At 51.4% G+C, this 19,547-nt stretch overlaps 1 protein-coding gene across 3 annotated transcripts in view; it reads left to right on the forward strand.

The window, feature by feature from the left end:
* Positions 1-19,547, forward strand: part of LOC144473590 (protein bric-a-brac 1) — a 267,144-nt gene that overhangs the window by 38,075 nt on the left and 209,522 nt on the right. For 2 of the 3 annotated variants that reach the window (XM_078187565.1, XM_078187566.1), the window contains one exon: positions 18,228-18,359. The gene's annotated coding sequence lies outside the window, so the exon portion shown is untranslated. Of the gene's footprint in view, positions 1-8,904; positions 8,923-18,227; positions 18,360-19,547 lie in introns of those variants that run through there. The other variant, XM_078187567.1, reaches the window with a different exon arrangement.

Raw genomic sequence — 19,547 nt, forward strand, 5'->3', positions numbered from 1 at the left:
CGTTTCGATTGCGGTTGCATCCGGATAAGGTTGACGAGGCCGACTGCGAGATTTTCCGAAGAGACGAGCGCCGCTTCCTGTTGCAAGCGTCGCGCCGCGCTGCTTTGCTCGGTTGAATTTTGCAGCGCGAGAAGCGTCGCGTCGCGTCGAGAGGGGCCGAAAGAAGCACCGAATTCGAGGGTGTGCCACGCACCCGGTAACCTAGTCCCGTGACCCACCGCTGGAAACGCCGAAACCCTCTCGTGTTCGCGATTGATTCGACCGACTACCCCTCGGTTTTTCATCCCTCGGTCCTTGGGGTGCGGCGTTTCGAAAGGGGAGTGCAAACTCTCGAATATTATTGCGGTACCGTGCGGAGAAGCGGTTCGATGAAGTCGTGAAAGGGTTCGCCGCGTCCAAGAATCGCGTTTCGAGTGGCCCTTTCTCTCTAGCTCTCTCTCTCTCTCTCCGTCTGTCTCTGTCTCATACACACAGTCTCTCCTTTCCTTCAGAGAGAAACTATACGACTGGAGGCTCGTGACGAGCAAAAGCGCCAGGAGCGGATGGCACAGCGGACGATTCGTGGGTGGACTAACCGGATATGGATACAGGATAGCCTCGAATAGGAGTAGGAGTAGGAATAGGATCGGATAGGAGTGATTAGCGTTTGATTATCGCGAGGACAATGAAGATGCTTGGAACTCATTGCCCTTTATGATTTCCCACATGCGGAAACAATCGATGCAATGACGCGAGCGCTCGCGCTGGCTTCGGTTATCAGATTAGAGACCGAGCGGGAATAATTCGTCGGATCTTTGTCCCTAATCACAATTGATACACCAACAACGTGGCAGAATGGAGGCGGTACACCCGGTATACATACATTTTACCATTCGCCGCGCGCGACACATCGGCCCCGGTTGTTTATCGCTCAAATAGCCGCCTATAGGCGTGATCCCACGCGGTGGCTAGTATATTTAGGCTTTCGTTAGGTGTGTGCATATAATATAAACATTCGATATGCGTTATACGCGCACAACCCAACGCTCGGCTCCGTGTACGCACACAATGCCCGCTGCGTAAATACCCGTACGAGTGCGTTATACGGCTAGCCGCGTGCGCGTGTTACGAAAGCGTGTACGGACGCGTGCGCCACCGCGTGTACGTACGCGAAACGCGTATCATGCCTGTTAGCCGCGCGCGTACATCGATATCGATGGACGCCGCGCCGGCTCGAAATCGATGGCCGCTTTATTACGACGAACGATGTATAAGCGGTATTCCAACGTTGAATCCTATTATTATACCGGACAATTATAATAATTATTTGCCTTTCTCGTCGTAACAATTAATACCGCGCGCGCACTGGACGCGATATCGCGTGCGTTTGTGCCCAGACGGTATAGACGTATTATACGACTATAGATTGCGCTCCCTACGTTTACTACAACCCCTATCTATGAGGACACACGCGCGCACCCTCACCAGCACCCGTACCCGTACCCGTACCCGCACCCGCACCCGTCTTTCTACCTATGAATAGACGCGAGCCTGCACCAGCACAAGCGCGAGAATCGCGTTTCTCTTTACCGATACGATGGGACGGAATCTATGCGTACACGCAAGAACGCGTATGTTCCCTTTCAAAGGTTTTCAAACCAAGAAAACGCCCAGGACCGCGGTCGCGTGCATCGACCACCGTGCGCGAGTATGCGACCGACCATGCTCGACGAGCATGCGAGCGAATACAAGTGCGAGCACATCGCGCGCGGTCCGAGCACCGAGAACGCTAATCAACCGGCGCAGGATCTGCAACGAGCCCGGTCGTTTGTTTAGATGGAGTTCCAATATTATCGACAGTATTAATTAATATTACCGAGCCATCGGTAATTAGCATAAATCGGCGGAGCATCGTAACAAATTTCCGGCCGGCCGGCCGGCCGTCCCCGGGAAAAAAGTCGTCCCGGCAATTAGGATTTCAATTAGATTTCAACGATGCGAACGTACCCGGGCAGCGAGCGGCGATTTACGTTGACAAATTTGACCGCGGTCGTCTGGAAGAGCCGAATTTTAGAGGCGCGCGCGTACTAAACGGCTCGTTTATTTACCGTTATTTACGGAGTAAATTTGACCGGTGTCGGTATTAAATTATACGTTGTAATTTCAGCGATCAACTCGTTAAGTAAATACCTACGCGCAAATTAACCGGAATATCCTGTTCGAGCTTTTTCGGGTGTACTCTTTATCGGGCGTGGCGCGATGCGAGGCCGAATTTTTCCATTTTTTCTCCTCGCTAACCGGCCCGCTGTTCGATTGCCAATTCCATTCCGTGGCAATTGATTTGCTCGAATTCTCGCGCACCTAATTTCTTGCCCTCCCTGGGTCGGATCGTCTTATCCTAGTAGAAATATCTATTGATTTCAACTAGATCTCAAACAGTTTCAATTTTTCCACAATTTCTATCTATCAAAAGTTTACTCTAACAGTAGCTGTCACAATCCTCGTATAGCTCACGTTTCTGTGTTAACAATTTCACTGCCATGACTACTCGCTGACAAATATCGACAATCTACTTATGTATTTTACTTTATCCAATTAAAATTGGAAGATTAATTACTTCGTCAATTTCTTCACATTTTGCGGATTCTACTATAATGTGGAAGATATAGATAATAGATTATTGTAACAGTTAACTTTGAAATCTGAGCAAATAGTCCCGTCAAACAGTAACTTGGCAGTAAAAGCGTTGAATCTTTCTGCAAGATTGTTTTAACCACTATTTCCTTTATCTTCATCACTTTTATAAATCATGTATAATTCCATAATAAATATCGAAGTATATACCGTTCTTAACCAGTTTGTCGTTTTTGACGAGTATGCTCGTCACGAAGAAATGTTCTCTGTTGTTACGTATACACTCATACGGAAAAACAGCTAACTGATTAAATGAACTGAACTCTGATATTAAAAAAGTACTCGCAAACAAGCATATAATGCCGAGAGCAAATTAAAGTTGACGATCGATAGTGATGCCAAATAATTGAAGCGACAAGGGTTAATTCTTTAGCCGATCCGTTTCGAATACCGGCGGCCAATAAAATCCATCGACCGGATAGCGGGGGTGGTGTTAGCGAGGACAAGTTCGGAAGAAACGTTCGCGGAAGGTACACGAGGTAAGTGGTGGTGAGTTTAACGGTAAAACGGGTCGGTGGGGGTGTTGGGGGTTGGGGGGTGGGGGGGGGGGGAGGGCAGGAAGCGGAGCTGGTTTGCAGGAAGGGGTAGCTGCACCGAAGCGGGCGTGTAAATAATTTCTGATATAATACGGTTAAAAATTACCAAGTTTAAAATTAAATAATTCATTTTAATACTGGCTGGCGGCTGGCCGGGGGTGGAGACTGCCGTCGTAGAGACGGCGAACCCCGCGGGCGGGGCGGATGCGGGGCGAGGGTGGCAGAGGTAGAGGTAGAGGTAGAGGCAGAGGCAGAGGCAGAGGCAGTGGCGGCTGTGGCGCCGGAGGAAAGGGGTCCGGGGCGCAGGAGCGTACCTACTCGCAGGGGGTTGACGGGGCCCGCGCCCAGGAGGCATCTATAAATTTCTAAACTTAATAAATACCTAATGGCCAGACCTGCTTTGTAGCATAGCGCTCTGTAGATTTAACTTTACTGTAAAGGTAGCGGACTCTTCCACTTCTACGGCTCGCCCCTCGCATCCTCTTACTCTTTCTGCTCCGTGTGCCGCGCTGGTCGGCTCCCTCCCCCCACTCCTCGCCCGATGTTCCTCGACCAACCAAGGATCTCCCGATTCTATAAAATTCTCACAAACGAAATTTTGACGGTGCGTGCGCCTCGGCCGCCTCCTCCCGTCGCGTGAAATCCAAATGGAAAACAGCGATTCCCACTCCTTGCGGCGCAGAGTCTTCGGCCTCGGTCTCGGTTACAAGTCGTGCCGCGATTTCCGGCGAGGCGAGGGCCGCGAGGAAAAAATTTGTAACGACTGCTCGGCGAACGATGTCGTACTTCCGCGAGCGACGTTCCTCGCTGAAAAACCGCCGGAGAAACGCGAGGCACGCCAAGGTTTCCGTTTTCGAACTAGGTAACGTGTGTCCCGCGACCCGAGAACGGCCGACCGCAGGGTCAATAAAAATCAGGCGAGCGCGAATGCGAATGCGAACGCGAATGCGAACGCGAACGCGAAAAGAAACATTAGTTGGCATTATCGCATCAACCGAGGCACGGTCGAATTCCTGGAAAAAGAATGCAGGCACCGTAGCATGTATTACGATACTCTACACGGTACACGTCGCTGGACTTCCATTGTTGCACCGAGTAATATAAACAATTGGCCCTGTCCATCTCCCGGTTTCCGGCCGTCACTCGGAAGCCCCGACATTTTTATGGATCGCAGCACCGTGCCCACCCGCTCGCCTACCTGACTGCTTGCGAGCTCTCCCTCTTTCCTTACCTGGCCGGCTGAATGCCTGACTGCCTCGCTGCCGCCTGCCTCGCTGCCTCGCTGCCTCCCTGCCTCGCTGCCTACCGCGAGTTTCTCCTTCCTTAAGACCTCCGCGAGCCTGAATATTAATGCGACTCTCGGTTTACATATTCCCCCCGACCCGCGCCGTGTATTCGTACCCGAACCGCACGACAAAATCCTTCGAGATTTCGAACTTCTCGATCCGCTTCCTCCGTTAACCGAATGTCTTTATTCATTATTCACCTCTGCCCAAAAACCTGGGGGAAATTAATCGAGAAAGGGCAACCGAGACCGCGAATCGGCGCGCGATCTCGCACGATCGACATCGGGTCTCGGAGTTCCCCCTTATTTTATTCGCTCGTTTCGCGATACTAATCGATCGTAGCGAGCTCCGACAAGTGGAAAAACTGATTTGTCATCCAGGAAGCAAACTCGAAAAATCTGTAGCCGATCTTATTATGTTCGTTCGCTTTTTACGATGAAACGTTAAAGAATCGCCGCGGCGAGCGTTGCTAATTGTGCGTGAAATTATGTTAAAGCAAATCGCATGAATACTTGTTCTTCTCCAATGGTAATCGGCGAGTAGAGTTGCAAGGAAAAACGGTGTCCTCGATCCGTCGCAGGTTCGTTTCCTTCGGATAAAGGAGGAAAGAAATTTCGTCCGAGCGAGCTTTTCAAAACGAGTTTTTCGATTAGAGGATCGATGGGGGCCCGGTCGGTGTAGACCGGACACGGTAAAAACTATTGAATAGCGTTAACGACGCGAGCGCGATCGCGATGCGCTATTTTAATGCTGTACGTTTTCACGAGAGATTTTTATTTCTTGGTATACGGTATACGCGCGTCGATGTAAACGCATGTTTCTCGATAATTAATTCCTGCTTGCCGGCTGAAACCTATTCGAGGACACGTAACGCGGGGCTACCCAATGGGCAAAGATCTTCTACCGGCCATCGCGAATCGAAGCTGCGGTATCGATCTAGGATCGTGCGCGTTGCTCGAACTTCGTAGGTTCCGTCTCTGACAGCCTAAAATATAGAATACGCGTACGCTTCGATGGACGCGGTACGTAATCCACGCTCTCTGAATCCGAACCTACCGGGTGTCCCTCTACCACTGCTCTTGCTTTGACTCTTGCGACTTATTCTCTTATCGCTTACTTATTCTCGCGACTTATTTTCTTAACAAATTTTAAGGATGCTTCTCGATCTTGTCTAAAAGAGCACAAGCAACCGTTATAGAAATCTAAAGCAGACACAAGTTCCACCAGCCAATTTCTTTGGTTCGCAGGGACTGCAACCGATCCACGTAGATCCATTCAACCGATCCTCCTTTTTCAGGGGAAAGGGGAAGAAATTTTCGATGGCCGTTCTCGCTACCCGGTTTTCTTTCGATTTCCCTCCCTCGGCACTGCTACGAGTCAATCACGGAGTATACACGAACCTCGCGCATTGCTGTGAAACAGGCTGCGGCATACATTAATCACTGATGCTAATGGTATCATAGCCAGCATAGCTGTTTCGTATTCGCGCGCACCCTCGGACACACGCAAGCCCTCGCACGACGGAATGAAGAGGAACCGAGAGAAAGAGAGACAAGGCGACCCATATAAAACGCGTACATGCGCCCAGCCCTGGATTACTATCTAGATTCCCGGCGCTACTTTTCTCTGCGCTCACACGCACACGAATCATCGGCGCAAACCCTAACCGAGCCTGAACTCCTCCTGGATGCAACAAATGCATCTTCCGTCTTTCGACTCGTCCGTTTAGTTTTTATGCGGCCACTTGCTCCCAGGAGTCGTTGCCGGCACTCTGGACCCTCTCGTATTTATTTGTATCGCTTGACTTCTCCGAGTCACGGTTGGTCAAGTATCTTACTTTAAAAATCTTTTTATTTATAGGCGAGTGCTCGTTACAAGATAAAACAAAACAAAAAGTATGGTAACAGTGACTGCACGGTAAAGTAATCGCGGTAAAAATGTAACAGAATAATCTTGACAGATGTAAACTAAATAGCGGAAATAATTAAGCGTCTATACACTTGTGATCCACACTCTGGAATGAGCATTGAAATCAAGGCATCAACGTCGCTAAGGAAACTACTAGGAAGATTGCTAAGAGACTTCACATATCTTTATCCTCGCATGTATCCTCGCTAAATATCAAACAAACAAGTGCCTACAAATACTCATGATTGTAGAGTTTTGTTCGGGGAAGGGGTCAACTGGCTTGCTCGTACTACTCTGAAGAAAACGAATCGTCCGAGTCAAGGAGAGATCACTCGGACACCCGTGAAACTTCGTGTTTTCGAGAGACAAGTAACAACGTCCCGGTGGATAACGAGCGGTAGCTTTGTTCGCAAAGGAGCGTCAAATTTCGCGAGCGCGAGCGTTCCTCGATGGAACTCGCGAACAAGACGGCGCGGCACGACACGGCGAAAGACGAGGTGAGGACGCATAGGGAGAGAGAGATTAAAAGAGAAGAAAGTGGAGGCTCCGGGTGGACGGAGGGTGGGAGAGGACGGAGCGGTAGGAAGGGAGGGAAAAGAGAATGGACAAGAGAAAGTCAGAAGGGCGCAATGGCCGCTCTCTCGAGGGGTGGAACATTCCGCGGGTGTTCCGAAGAGGTCGAGGCAGAGGTACAGAGAGAGAGAGAGAGAGAGATATAGAGAGGCACACCGGCAGAGGTGGATGCGGAGGCGGTAGCGGTGGCAGAGAGCAGAGGCAGAGAGAGAGGCAGAGGCGGAGGCGGGGATAGAGGGGGGGGAGGGGGGGGGGGGGGGGGCAACAGGGGGCAGACGGGAGGTGGTAGGAGGTTGTAGGAGGTTGTACGAGGAGGCAGGAGATGGAGGTGGAGGCGAACGAAGAGAAGGGACGAGGTTCGTCCTATCAATCACGGTATTATTATCGAGTCCGTGATTAGCAAGGCATGCTAACGATATCTCTGGCCAGAGGCAGAGGGCAACGCTAGGCCGTTGTGCTCTCGCGTATGCACGTGTATGTACGCATCGTTCGCCGACGTTGCTTCGCCGGATGGATGTGCGTGCGCGTTGCACGTATTTCTCCGGTACATGTGTCGACGAGGCCTGTACTCTGTGTGTTGTGTGTGGATCGGTGTTGGCCGCAATGCAACTGGAGTGGCCACGATGCGATTCCAGAGTAGTACCAGAGTGTACCGTGTATACGGTGCTGCTTCTACCGCCGCCACCGCTGCTGCTGCTACTGCTGCTGCTGCTGCTGCTGCTGCTCGCTGCTGATGGTACGGACGATGGTGGTGGTGATTTCAACGACGATGGTAGAGAAGGTCGATGAAGAGGGACGAAGGATGAGAGGAATCGAGGGGCAGGGAGGACGCGAGAAAGATAGAAGCAGCAGACTAGCCAGATAGATCGGGGAGAGTACAGGGAGAGGCGAACGGAGAACGAGGAGGAGGCGACCGCTGTTACCGGTGCCTAGCTGCTGTCTAGCTACCGCTGGCTACTAACTACAGCCCCGCCACCGTCGCCTACGTTGCTGCCGTTACCGTTACCGTTGCTGTTGCCGTCGCCGTCGCTGATACCGCCTACTTGCCTCCTGTCCGCTGCCGGTTGTTTGGCTGCTGGCACTCGCCCGTCGACGACGTTGCTGTTCTACCGCTGCCTCCCTAGGCCGTAGTCGTTGTTGGCCAGCTACTCGCTGCTCAATGTTTCGCGGAGGGGGCCGGGATAGTTCTAGAGAGCCGACTCTGCCGGTGGTATGTAACTAGGTAGTTGGTTCGATGCGTATGCATTGATTTAAACCATCCCTTACCGCGGATCGTTGTACCGATGCTCTCGTACACCGGATCCGCCAGCAGCGTCGTTAACGGATTGCCTACTTTCATCCGGCTGGTCGAATATCGTCACCGTTTCTCGGTGCTGAGCGCAAGATCGAAGGATCGATGGCCGAAATGGTGCACAAAGTCGCCGATCGACGCGCGAAACGATCGTCGACGGACGAATCGCTTGGTCGGTCGGTCGGTCGGTCGGTCCTATCTCTGGCGTGCGGCCGATATTCGGGTTATACGGATCGCTCGCAATGCGATTCGCGGCTAAACGCGTTACGGGGAACGTAATTTAGTCCCGGTTGCATAGCCCGTCGTGCACCGTGTTCGGCCTCGTCCGTGTGCAGGTCGTCAATGTGTTTTTCGCTATATGCGCGCGACGCGACGCAACGCGACGCGACGCGACACGATTCCTCTCGCACACTCCGCGTCGCTCCGTCCCTTTCCGTCGGCCGCGTGTCCGGCTGCTCTCACGGCTCTCCTCTCCTCGTCACCGAAGTTTCTCTCTGTGCCGGTAATATTCGCGATGCGGAGAGTCAACGGCGTGGCGAGGCGCGGCGCGGCGCGGCGGCGAATTCACGAGGGATGGAGGAACGCGGGTCCAGAGGGGTGCGCGCCGGAGAGCGCCGGAGTGCCAGAGTGGCGGAGGGTGTCACACAGGCGGCAGGTAATGATATTTCGCGCCCATTATGAAATATTCGAAATGATTTGCCGGGATTGTGCATTTTGATTTGACGTACACCCGCGTAACGCAGAGGTCTCGCACCCGCGTATCCGCATCCGCATCCGCGTCCGCGTCCGCGTCCGCTCGCACGCCTCCCTATCGCGATCTCTTTCCCGTTAGGCTATACGCGTCGCGTAGCGTCGGGATGCCGATCGCTGGATCATTTGACCGCCGACCGACTGTCGTCCATCCATTCATCCATCCGTCCATCACGTTTCGCTATGTCTCGCGAAATTCATTCGCTTCGTTATTGAAATCTCCTCGCTTTTCTCGTTCCGCGATTATGGCTTCGAGACGGGCGAAACCGCGCGTCTCGATCGTTCGATGAAATCCTGCAAAATGGGGATCCCTGGGGCACCATTAATACCGTATTTGATGCGCAATAACAAGCCAATAAATATTTGATAAAGTACCGAAACGTATAATAATAATGCAATTACGCGATGATGCCCAAGTCGTAATAATACTAATTTAAACTGTAATTTACCGTGGAAACGATACGATGGCCGGTCACGACCCTCGTACCGATTCCAGCGTTGCGCGTCCGCGAGGGTCCTTACGGTCGCGGCCCGACGTTTTTCCGACAACGATGCGACGAGATTAGGATTGGCCTGCGATTCGGGGACAAAGAGAAAGGTGAGAACGGGTCAAGCATAATCGGAATCCGGGGACCGACCGTCGAGAAAGATGGACGACAAGAGGATAGATCGGAGGTAGTTGGTTTAAATTCTCTTCTGCTACCGCAAACATGCATAATGCAGCCAGGCGGCGCGTGTAAACGCGTAAACGCCGGGCGGTGCCAACCGCTAAATACAAAAATCCCCAACCACCTGTGAAGCACGCCGCATCGTCCGATGCCGCGGCGGTGTGTGCCTGCGCGTGTTCCGCGTGTGTGTTGCGCGTGTACGCGTGTAGAGAGACGTGCGGATATGCGTGTTACCGTGTTTTTGTCGCGCGTATTTGTGAGCGCGACAGCGCGGCCGCGCGTGCGGAGCGATTGCGATACGCGTGCTGCCGGGACACAGACGCCGCGTCGCGCGGCTGTGTGCGTGAACGCGCCTCCGCGTACGTGTACGTGTGCGTATCCCGAGTTAATTACAGCATAATTGCGGTCGACATTTTGTTGTTCGTCGTTCGTCGCAGTTGTCGGCCGGCTGACCCACGGCCGATCGCTTTCGGATTTTCTCGCTCGGAAATTCTTGCGATATCCCGCGCGCTTATTAGCATAGCTCGTCGTGGCGCTCAAATTTCGGCTCGTTGCGCCGAATTACGCTCGTTCGCGAATTATTCGCGCCATTCGAAGCTCGCGCGCGTCCGCGTTCTTTACTCTACGTGCGCCCATCTCCCCCACCCCCTGCGACTATGCTGCCGCGTACATCGTTATCAAAAGTGCGATCGTGCCCCCTTCCACCCCCACACACACACACACTCTCTCTCTCTCTCTCTCACTCCCTCGCTGTCTCTTTGCCTATGGCAAAATCCTAAAACATGAGATCCTCGGCGCGATCGGGATCGAACCGCTTCTTCTTCCTCGAGACGCTTAGAAAGGATAGCGCCTGGCGTGCACGTGATGCGGGAGGAGTGCAGAATGAAGCGGAAACGATACCGGAATAGAAGAGGAGCATGGAGAGAAGGCATCCGCGATACGTTGATGAGAAAAAGGGACGAGAGGAGAGAAGGACGGCAGGGATCCGCGATGGGACGAGGCGGGAGGTGCGCGGCGGAGGCTCGTCGAGAGAAAGACGAGCACAGATGGAAACGAGGAGGTGTAGATGGGCACAAAAGCACGAGATATTCAACCCTATCGGATCGTATATATCTGGTGCACCCTCCCACCCTATAAATTGATGCCAATGTACCTACGTGGCCCCGGCACGTTATACGTCTGAATATTACGCACACTCGGCCCTATGGACATCAGGGGTGGCAAGAGGTGGCAGGGGGTGGGACTATGGGTGGCAGGGAACAGAGAGAAGTCGGTGAGACCGGGAGAGAGCGTGAGCGCGAGAAAGAGAGACAGAGTGAGAGACATCGATGGGGGAGGGGGAGGGGGAGAGCGAGCGGCGGCGCGGAGGAGAGGCGGAGGAGAGGCAGAGCGGAGAGGGGGGGGGGGGAGGGGGCGAGCTGTGCTCCGAAGGGCGGCCGAAGCGGCGAGGAACGGTAAGAGGGGTGTAGGCAGCCGCGTACCTACACGAATCGCACACCATACCTCGGTTATACCGTATAGAACACAATTAAGTAAATGAGCACGGGTTGCGCGCGCTATAGATACCCTCTATTATGTGTATTGATCTCTAGCACGGACTCCAGTTACACGTAATACGTGTTTTGTCATTTACGCGTTTGTACGTACCTGCCGATCCTCTCTCTCTGTGTAAAGCACAGTGTGCGTGCAAGTGCGTAGAACAGATATACCCGTGCGGAGAAAGGGAAAACCGGCGAACGCGTGGCCGAGGGTCCCCGGGGGCCACGGGGAACCGAATGGGATCGCGGGATACCGGTTCGAATCCGGTGCAAGGGACGGAAGTTGTATCGCGAGCCCGCGATTCGCCGTCAATTTTTCTATCGCGGCGAACCGAACCGAACCGAGCTGTGCCCCATTTTCCAAGGGACGCCGAAGCCGACGGCACGCATCCCGCCTGCTTTTACGATCTCCGGGCTCTTTCGCGCAGAAATCGTTTGCCTTAATTCTCGCTTAGCCGGCACAGGAGGCGGAGAAGGCGGATACACGGTCTCGGTAGCACCGACTGCCGGTTCCTCGACACTTTCGTTTCCGCGGTATACGTTTGTCTCACTGGCTGCGCAGGGAAATAGCGCGTAAAGCTCCACCGATTCTGTACAAAAGGTTCAATCTTAATCGCTCCGCCACTAGATTCCCCGAGGAGCTTGACGGACACTGCGCGGGCGTTCGAGTTCGTTTTGCGCGGCTGGCTGCGTTTCTCGATTCGATCGTTTACGAACAGGTGGGCTGGATTACGTTTTCTTGAAAATTCGGCAATTAAATGAGACATTGTCTAAACACTATCCAATGCCATTATGATTTTGTTTTAAAGGGCGAAGGCGGCACGAGACAATCGGTCGAAGCGAACCTCGCCGTGCATCCAGAAACCCCACTGTCTTAATGTACATAAATAACCGATACAAAGATCCAATCGAGAACTACAAAATAACATTGTCTTAGAAATAATAACAAGTAATATACAAAATAATTTTTCTGTATCTGACAAATAAATTAAACTTTTTTCTTGGAACCTGTACTTTCTGTTGGCTCGTTATGAGACTCGACGATTGTCCTCGTTAGAATTAGAGTTCCGCGAGCAATGGTATCACGACGAATAACGAGTGTCCAAGTGGTGTTTGGACATAGCGGATAAGGAACGATCGTGAGATCGAAATGCCGGGATTCGGTGGAGCGGTACAAAAAGATTCCTCGGGTGTACCTAGTTTCTCGCGCGACCGTACCTGTGGTTGTACGCGACGCACGTTGTCGGTAACGTACGTAGGTAGGTAGGAACGCGTAGTTACCGCGGCCCGTCAACAGGAAACGGAAAGATAGTTATCTAGCGACTAGGTAAAAAGAGTGAGAGGGTCGGAGAGAGGCGACCAGGTAGACGCCATAGTTATTTATTTTCCCGAGGCTGATTACAATATTACGCAAGTCGACGGTATATACGCGGTCTCGTAATGCAGATGCAAATGCGACAGACATTTAGTTATACCGAGGCGACTCGGCAAAACTTCGGGCCGGAGACCGTGTTTTATTCATACAGTCGTCCACCTGCGGAAAAGACATGCACGTATTCGCGCTACGCGAACACGTACAGCTCCCCATGTCCCTTCGCGCACGAACCGAAAGCTATCGTTTAACAGAGTAACGATACATTTACAATTTAAACGTTCGCAACCGACTCGAAACGGAATCACGCCGAACTCGTGGGGACACTGTGCGCTGAACAGAGACCGCCCAAACAAGGGAGGGTGTCAGAAAGAGAGAGGGAGAGAGGGAGAGAGAGAGAAACGCGCGCGAACACAAACGCGAACGCGGGAGAACGACAAAGGTGAGAGGAAAAGTAGAGTGACGGGGAGAGGGAAAACTCGTGTTACCACGTTGCCAGACACGTGAGAATTAAAAGGCATTATGCGTCCTAAGATTCGCCACCAACCTCGCTCGTAATCGCTTTTAATCGGGCGATCCGTATCCGATCGTCGCCAACATCGCTGAAGGATATTGATCTCTCCGTAGAAGCGGTATCATCGGCTGCCAGGGAGAACGAGCGAATCGCGATCGAACTGCGAGAATATCGTCCACGTGTTCTCTTTTTTCCTTTTCTGTAAGAGCTTTGCACGTTGGAAATTCGAGAGACTTCTGGAAAAAGAAGAATCGACCGTATCCGGCGTCGGCGGTAGCCCGGTAGAGGGGCGGACATTTATGCAAATTTTCTCTCCGCGAACGGAGCGATCGAGCCAAGAAGGCGGCTCGAGCTAACAACGGAAACGCAACATCATAAAAAGATCTTAATTTATGCGTTCGACGGCCTAACAATTACCTAGGTCGATACGAATTATTCTTCGCGTGTAGCTGCATACGCGTACGCTCCCAACCGCGTTCGTATTCGCATTCATATTTGCGTTCGCGTCCGCATCCGCGTCCGCGATGCATGCACGCGTCTATCGTGAGAATGTCGTGCACCGATTTCCCTAATAACGGAAACACAACATCACGAAAGATATCTTATTTAATTTAAACGTCGCGTGGAACGGCATCCATTCCGATAAAGATATTATTCTTTGCCGTAACGTCGTTCTCCTCAACGGCGGAAGCTCAGCGTCACGAAAAGATCTCATTTAATTCGTACGTCGCATGGAACACTGGTTATAACGATAAAGACATTAGATTTCCCACTCGTGTAGACTGCATCACGAGAGCCATATCGTACACCGATTTCCTGTGCGGGTTGTGTGCGGGCCGTGTGCGGGCCGTGTGCGGGCTGTGTGCGAGGAGAACGTGTTCGCCGCGTACGTATACACTCTCCTGCATGGGATACGCTTACGTAACCCGCTGCAAAGACACGTGCATCGAACACGAACGGCTCTCTTCTCTTCTCTACTCTCCGCTCCTCTCCGCTCCTCTCCTCTCCTCTCCTCTCCTCTCCTCTCCTCTCCTCGCCGCTCCACTCCGCTCCGCTTCTCCACCCGCCCGCTCGTAGCTGCCCGCTTATGCGCTCTTTCGCGTAACGATATATTATTTATATAAGTGAAGCTGTCCCAGCAAATCGTCCTAGTCTAGCAAATTACCGCGAATATAGACTGCTAACGCGAATAATGGTTATCGTTCGACTGGAGCCGAGCCACTCGACTTGACATTTGCGAAAAGCTACGGCCTCGTTTCGTTCTTCAACTCCAAATCTTTAACTCTTCCAGTAAGAACCAGATACTACCAGTTCTCCAATTTCCATGTTTCGATCGCGGTCTTTTCTCGTTGTTTAGTGGAACGGATGAGAGGCGATTCTTCCAGAAAAGCATACCGTCTCGTTCCCCGAAACTAATTCGAATTGACCGAGAAAGGAATCGACCTCCCTCGAATACATAAATTGTCCACACAGTCGCTAGGTCAAAACAATTACGATTGTTCATAGCTGAACGTTCTTGCTAGAAGGACGATTCTAAAGTCTTTCCACTCGACTCAATCGCATACATTCTATCCAGCTAATGAGACAATGTTTACGCGAGTTGATCAGAAACTGGTTCCAGGGAATTTTTCTAGCAATTACAGGCTGCCGCCCTACGCGATGAGGTATTCATAGTACGATTCAGACTAAATCCGGTCTCTGATTTGCTTATTAACGCAGGTATTAACCAATTATTTCTCCACGACCCATGAATAGCCAAGAGGGCCGAGAATACGTGTTCGAGGCTCGAGAAAACGACGTTTTCGGTCCATCCAATCCGTTTCTGCTTTGGAACAACGACATTTCGGACATTCCAGAAATAGAAACTCGAATATGGCAGCCACGCTCTCGATGTTCGGTAGCCGAAAGAAAGACCATAAAGCTGAGAGAGCGGCAAGGGATGGGATGGGGGAGCGCTCGAAAGGAAGTCCGCGAGCAACGACGCTGGCTCGCACGTCCGGGAGGTATACTCGGTCGAGCGTTTCGCGAGCGCATTCCCCCCGTCGACGGGCGTACGTGCATATGTCTACCTACGTGTGTGTCCGAGTTGTCTACGTTTCCGTGTGTTTGTGTACGAGTCGTCCCTGTCGGAAGTGCGCGGCCTCGCGCGGCGTAACGTTATTTTCTGATTTCCCATTCATGGTCTACCGTTTAGTTTCGATTTGCCGGTTCGTTACGACGCCCGGAGATTTACACGGCCTGATAGGATTGTTCCAACCTAGCATCCCCTTCCACCCCCAATCTCCCCCGCCTGTTTTCTTAGCCGCTAATACTCTCTTCCTTCGCGCAGGGCCGCCCCTCGCGCCGCTACCGTCGCAGCACACCTACCTGTTCGTGTTCCGTGGCTACCTGGCTCGTACACTTTTGTCTTTTATGTAACTGTCTTTCGTCACCGCGTGCGCGATCTACCTGGGTATCTCGCTCGGTTATCACTTTTTTTTTCCCGCCGCTCACTCGGACGATCTTCCTGCCGCATGATTTGCATTTCAAATCCCGTGGACGAGGCGAGCCGAGCCGAGCCGAGCCGAGCCGATCGTGAGCCGATTGCGGACCGATCGCCCTCCTCGAGTTCGTGCTACGCGATATCCCGCGTTTCCGTATCGAACGCTGCGCCCCAAGGACGACCCCGGCCCGAGGAACCGCCGGGTAGAAAAATCGCGGCGAGAGGGAGGCGAAAATTTCGCGAGAATAGGGAAATCTGTATTTGTACGCGCGTGCTCGCGAACGCAAAATTGAAATTTTTATCGGGGGCCTCCTACCGGAGAAGCAACCGAACGCCGGAAAAATCCATGGAGAAGGTGGAAAGCGAAAGGAACGTAGGGAACGAGAAAATGGGGAAGGACGCCCCGGTGGTTGCGAGGGGGCCGCGAGGGGGTTGGCCCGTGGGAGGGAGCGAAGGGAGGAGCAGAGGAGAGGAGTCGACGAAGAAAACAGGAGAAAAACGTGGAGAGCGTGGCGCGCCGTGCCCAGCGAGTAATAAGTTAGTAATAATATTTTCACAATATCTCTCCTGGATTGGATGTTATTTCATTATATTTTATTGCCTCTTACTATTACTCTTGCCGGCGCGCAAACCCCTTGCCCCTCGGTTTCCCGCAGCAACCCTCCCCGACCAACACTACCGCAACTACCGTTACTACCACCGTCGCGCGGTTGCGTCCCAGTCGCTCTGTTTTATTATCTCGAGCCTCTCCGCACCGGGGGAATTCACTCGCGGAACTCATTATTGAGGGGTTTATTCTGCTGTAACCATTGCTCCCCGTACCCCTTCCTTCCTTCCTTCTTTCTTTCCTCCTTCCTTTCTGTCCCCCCTCCCCCCCCCTCCACCCCACCCCCTCCCCCTACTCCTCTTTCGTTCTCCTTTCTCTCCTTCGGTTTGTCTTTCCAACCCGGAACCCTTTCCTCCTTTCAGGTCCTCTGCCTACGCTAGATCCAGCCCGTGGCTCCACCGATTTGAACTTTAATTTCTAATTATACCACCTTATCATACTATTTTATTTTCAACCATCAACCGGTCACGCCCTGTTCGAAATATCATTTCGTTTGTCAGACTTGCACTCGGTTTTACAAATTCTGAAAAACTGTGTTCACTTCCCATTTGTCCACTCGATCTTAGTACTGAATCTACGGTGCTGGTCGAAATGACTGGTATTAGGTTGGTGCATATGAAACGTCGTATGTTTAATTAAATATATAAAGCTGTATATCTTTTTTCAAAAGCTGTTGTTTTATCAAAATTTGCCCCGTTTGCTTTACTACACCCTTTTCAACGAGATTTCAATACAGAAATGCCCGTCTTAAACAAATTCTGATCTTTCGAATTAATAAACTCTGATATGGAATATTTCAGACTGTCTTCATTTATATACTATTTTGCCCATAAAAACTGTCCTAAATGTTCAAATAGTGAAAGTTGGTTGGCGAACGATCTATATTTTATAAAATTGTATATTTTACTTCATTTAATTTCGCAATTGTTTTATACGACATGTGCGTAGTTTTTATGGGCTAAACAGTATGTAAATGGAGACAGTCCGAAAAATTCCATACTCTAGTTTACTGATCCGAGAAATCAGAATTTCTTGTAGACAGACATCTATGGATTAAACTCGCGTTGGGAAAAGTGTATTGAAACGAATCTGGGACATGTTGATTAAATCAATAACTTTTGAAAAAATATATGCAGTTTTATATACTCGCTTAAAAATCCGATATTTCAGATGCACCAACCTAATATTACGTCTTGTTGCTATATTATTGTTTTATTTACAAGACCTGCAAATCCTCTTTTGGAGTAGTTTAGTGGAAGATACAAGTCCTGAGATACGGCAAAGAGATATTAAAGAATTGCTATTTTAGGTATAGAATTTCGATATCATAATGCGACTCTATTTCTATGAGTATGACAGCGTTTGATATTATGCACATATGATACTTTTCAATTTAAGAAGTCATAACACGTGCCGACGACCAATTATACCATTTATGGTTTCAAATGAAAAGAGCATATTCGCAACGGTTCTTCTGAACAAATTGGGATGAAAGATCGTCGTTCGAGCGAGAAATCGTGGTTTTGATCGATTCGGAGGCTTCGCGCTCGCGACTCGTTTCCAAGTTGATACGTCGAAGAAAATTCAAAGATGAAAACGCGCCCATGAATATGGGCCGGCGCGCTTCTTCTCCCGTAGCCGGGTCGTTCCTCGCGAACGACCGTTGTAAAAGCTCTTATTGAATTCGTATCCGATGCAGCTCGCCTGCACTGCCGCGACCCTTACTTTTTAGTTCGCGCGAATCTTTATTAATTTCGCCGGAGCCGGCGTTCGACTATATAAAATCTGACCCATTTCTATATTCACGCAATTATTCAATAGTTCTCTTTATCAAAACTATCGTTACGTGTATAACCTTTAAAAGCGATCAAATTTTCCTTGTATAAATTTTCATCCATTTTTCACGACGTATTACTTTCTCTTATACTAATGGGTTTTCCCAGTGAAGAAATGAAAGAAATGAAATATTTCCTTCAACAGTCTCCTTAGCGATTGGTGGACGATCTAATCCCAATGTTTGGTTTTGCAGCGGACCTGGACTTTTTGCAGCTAGAGGTGGCGCGGCACGTGGGCTTGGAGGAGAGCAATGTACCTCTCATGGAGAAAACGGAAGCTCCGCTATCAACGGTATCGACGACGCTCGAGGACGCGTAACGTATAGGTAAGCATGCAATTTCGATGGACCAATCTTCTATTATCGCAGCGGGACTTCCGGATGCGGTAGTAAGCATCAGGCCGAAGTCGCCACGCGAAAACGTTTCGGAGACATTGTAAAACCGACCGAAGCGGAGACGTTACGAAGACGCTGAAACCGCGGCGAGCACGCGATACCCATTGGCCGCAGAGGCGGCGGTCATTATTCGCGAACATGGCGACAGAAATAGCGAGTGTTGTCACCGATAAATTGCAACGAGCGATCGTAAAATTATTACATCAGAGTCTTGTAACGGCTGTGCCGCGCGAACGTGTGCGCGCGCGCGCGCGCGGAGCGCACGCACTCGTATTATGCGCATTATGCGCATTATCGCTGCGGCTCCACCACTGACGCAATTCCGAATTGTCGCAACGCAGCGATTCAGCGTTTCTCCGACACGCTCGCACGTCTCGCGATCCGAGGCGAGTCTTTTTCTGTGTGCTCCGATGCTCTTTCGGCGCGCGATCGGACTGTGTCTGCTCGCATCGCCGACCAAGGAGCAAGCAGATCTCTTGAGGATATCGTCCGTCGCGGATTATAACGGCTGATCCGCCGTCGCGGAAGCGAAGCCGGTCCGTGTCGCTCTAAACTCGCCGTGACTAACACGAGAGGTTACGACCCTCGGCCGATCCAGCAGCGGGTGCACGGCCGAGACGATTTCGTCGCTTGTTAATTCGCACGCGTCCAATTCGCCTCGCCGGTTTCGAGAACGAACGTCTGCCGCCCACGTCGCCGTCCGCTCGCCCTCTTCTTCCGATTATCGACGTCGTCGTCGCCGCCGCCGCCTTCTTTCTCCGGAATATCTGCCGCGGCTGGCGGCGTCCCGTGTCTTGCACGCGCTCGCTCGCTCGCTCCTTTTTAATTCGATTCGACCCAGTTCAGCCTAATTGAATCTATTTTAACGTCGTCCGATCTAATTTAATCTAATTTTCGACGTTCCGTTTCTGCGCGTTGCGCTGCGCGGCCGGTAACGGCCAGGAACCGCTGCGAGCAAATATTCCGGCCAATATTTGTCGTCTTGGGAACAAAAATTCGTGCTCGACGCACGACGAAATTGTGCGCCGGAGAACCAGCCGGGCCCCAAACTTTTTCGAACATTTTCACCGGGTTGGACAAACGTTACACCGGCGGCGGCTGCCTTCTGTAAATCCATCG

This window comes from Augochlora pura, chromosome 7 (assembly GCF_028453695.1).
Source record: "Augochlora pura isolate Apur16 chromosome 7, APUR_v2.2.1, whole genome shotgun sequence".
Classification (NCBI taxonomy): Eukaryota; Metazoa; Arthropoda; class Insecta; order Hymenoptera; family Halictidae; genus Augochlora; species Augochlora pura.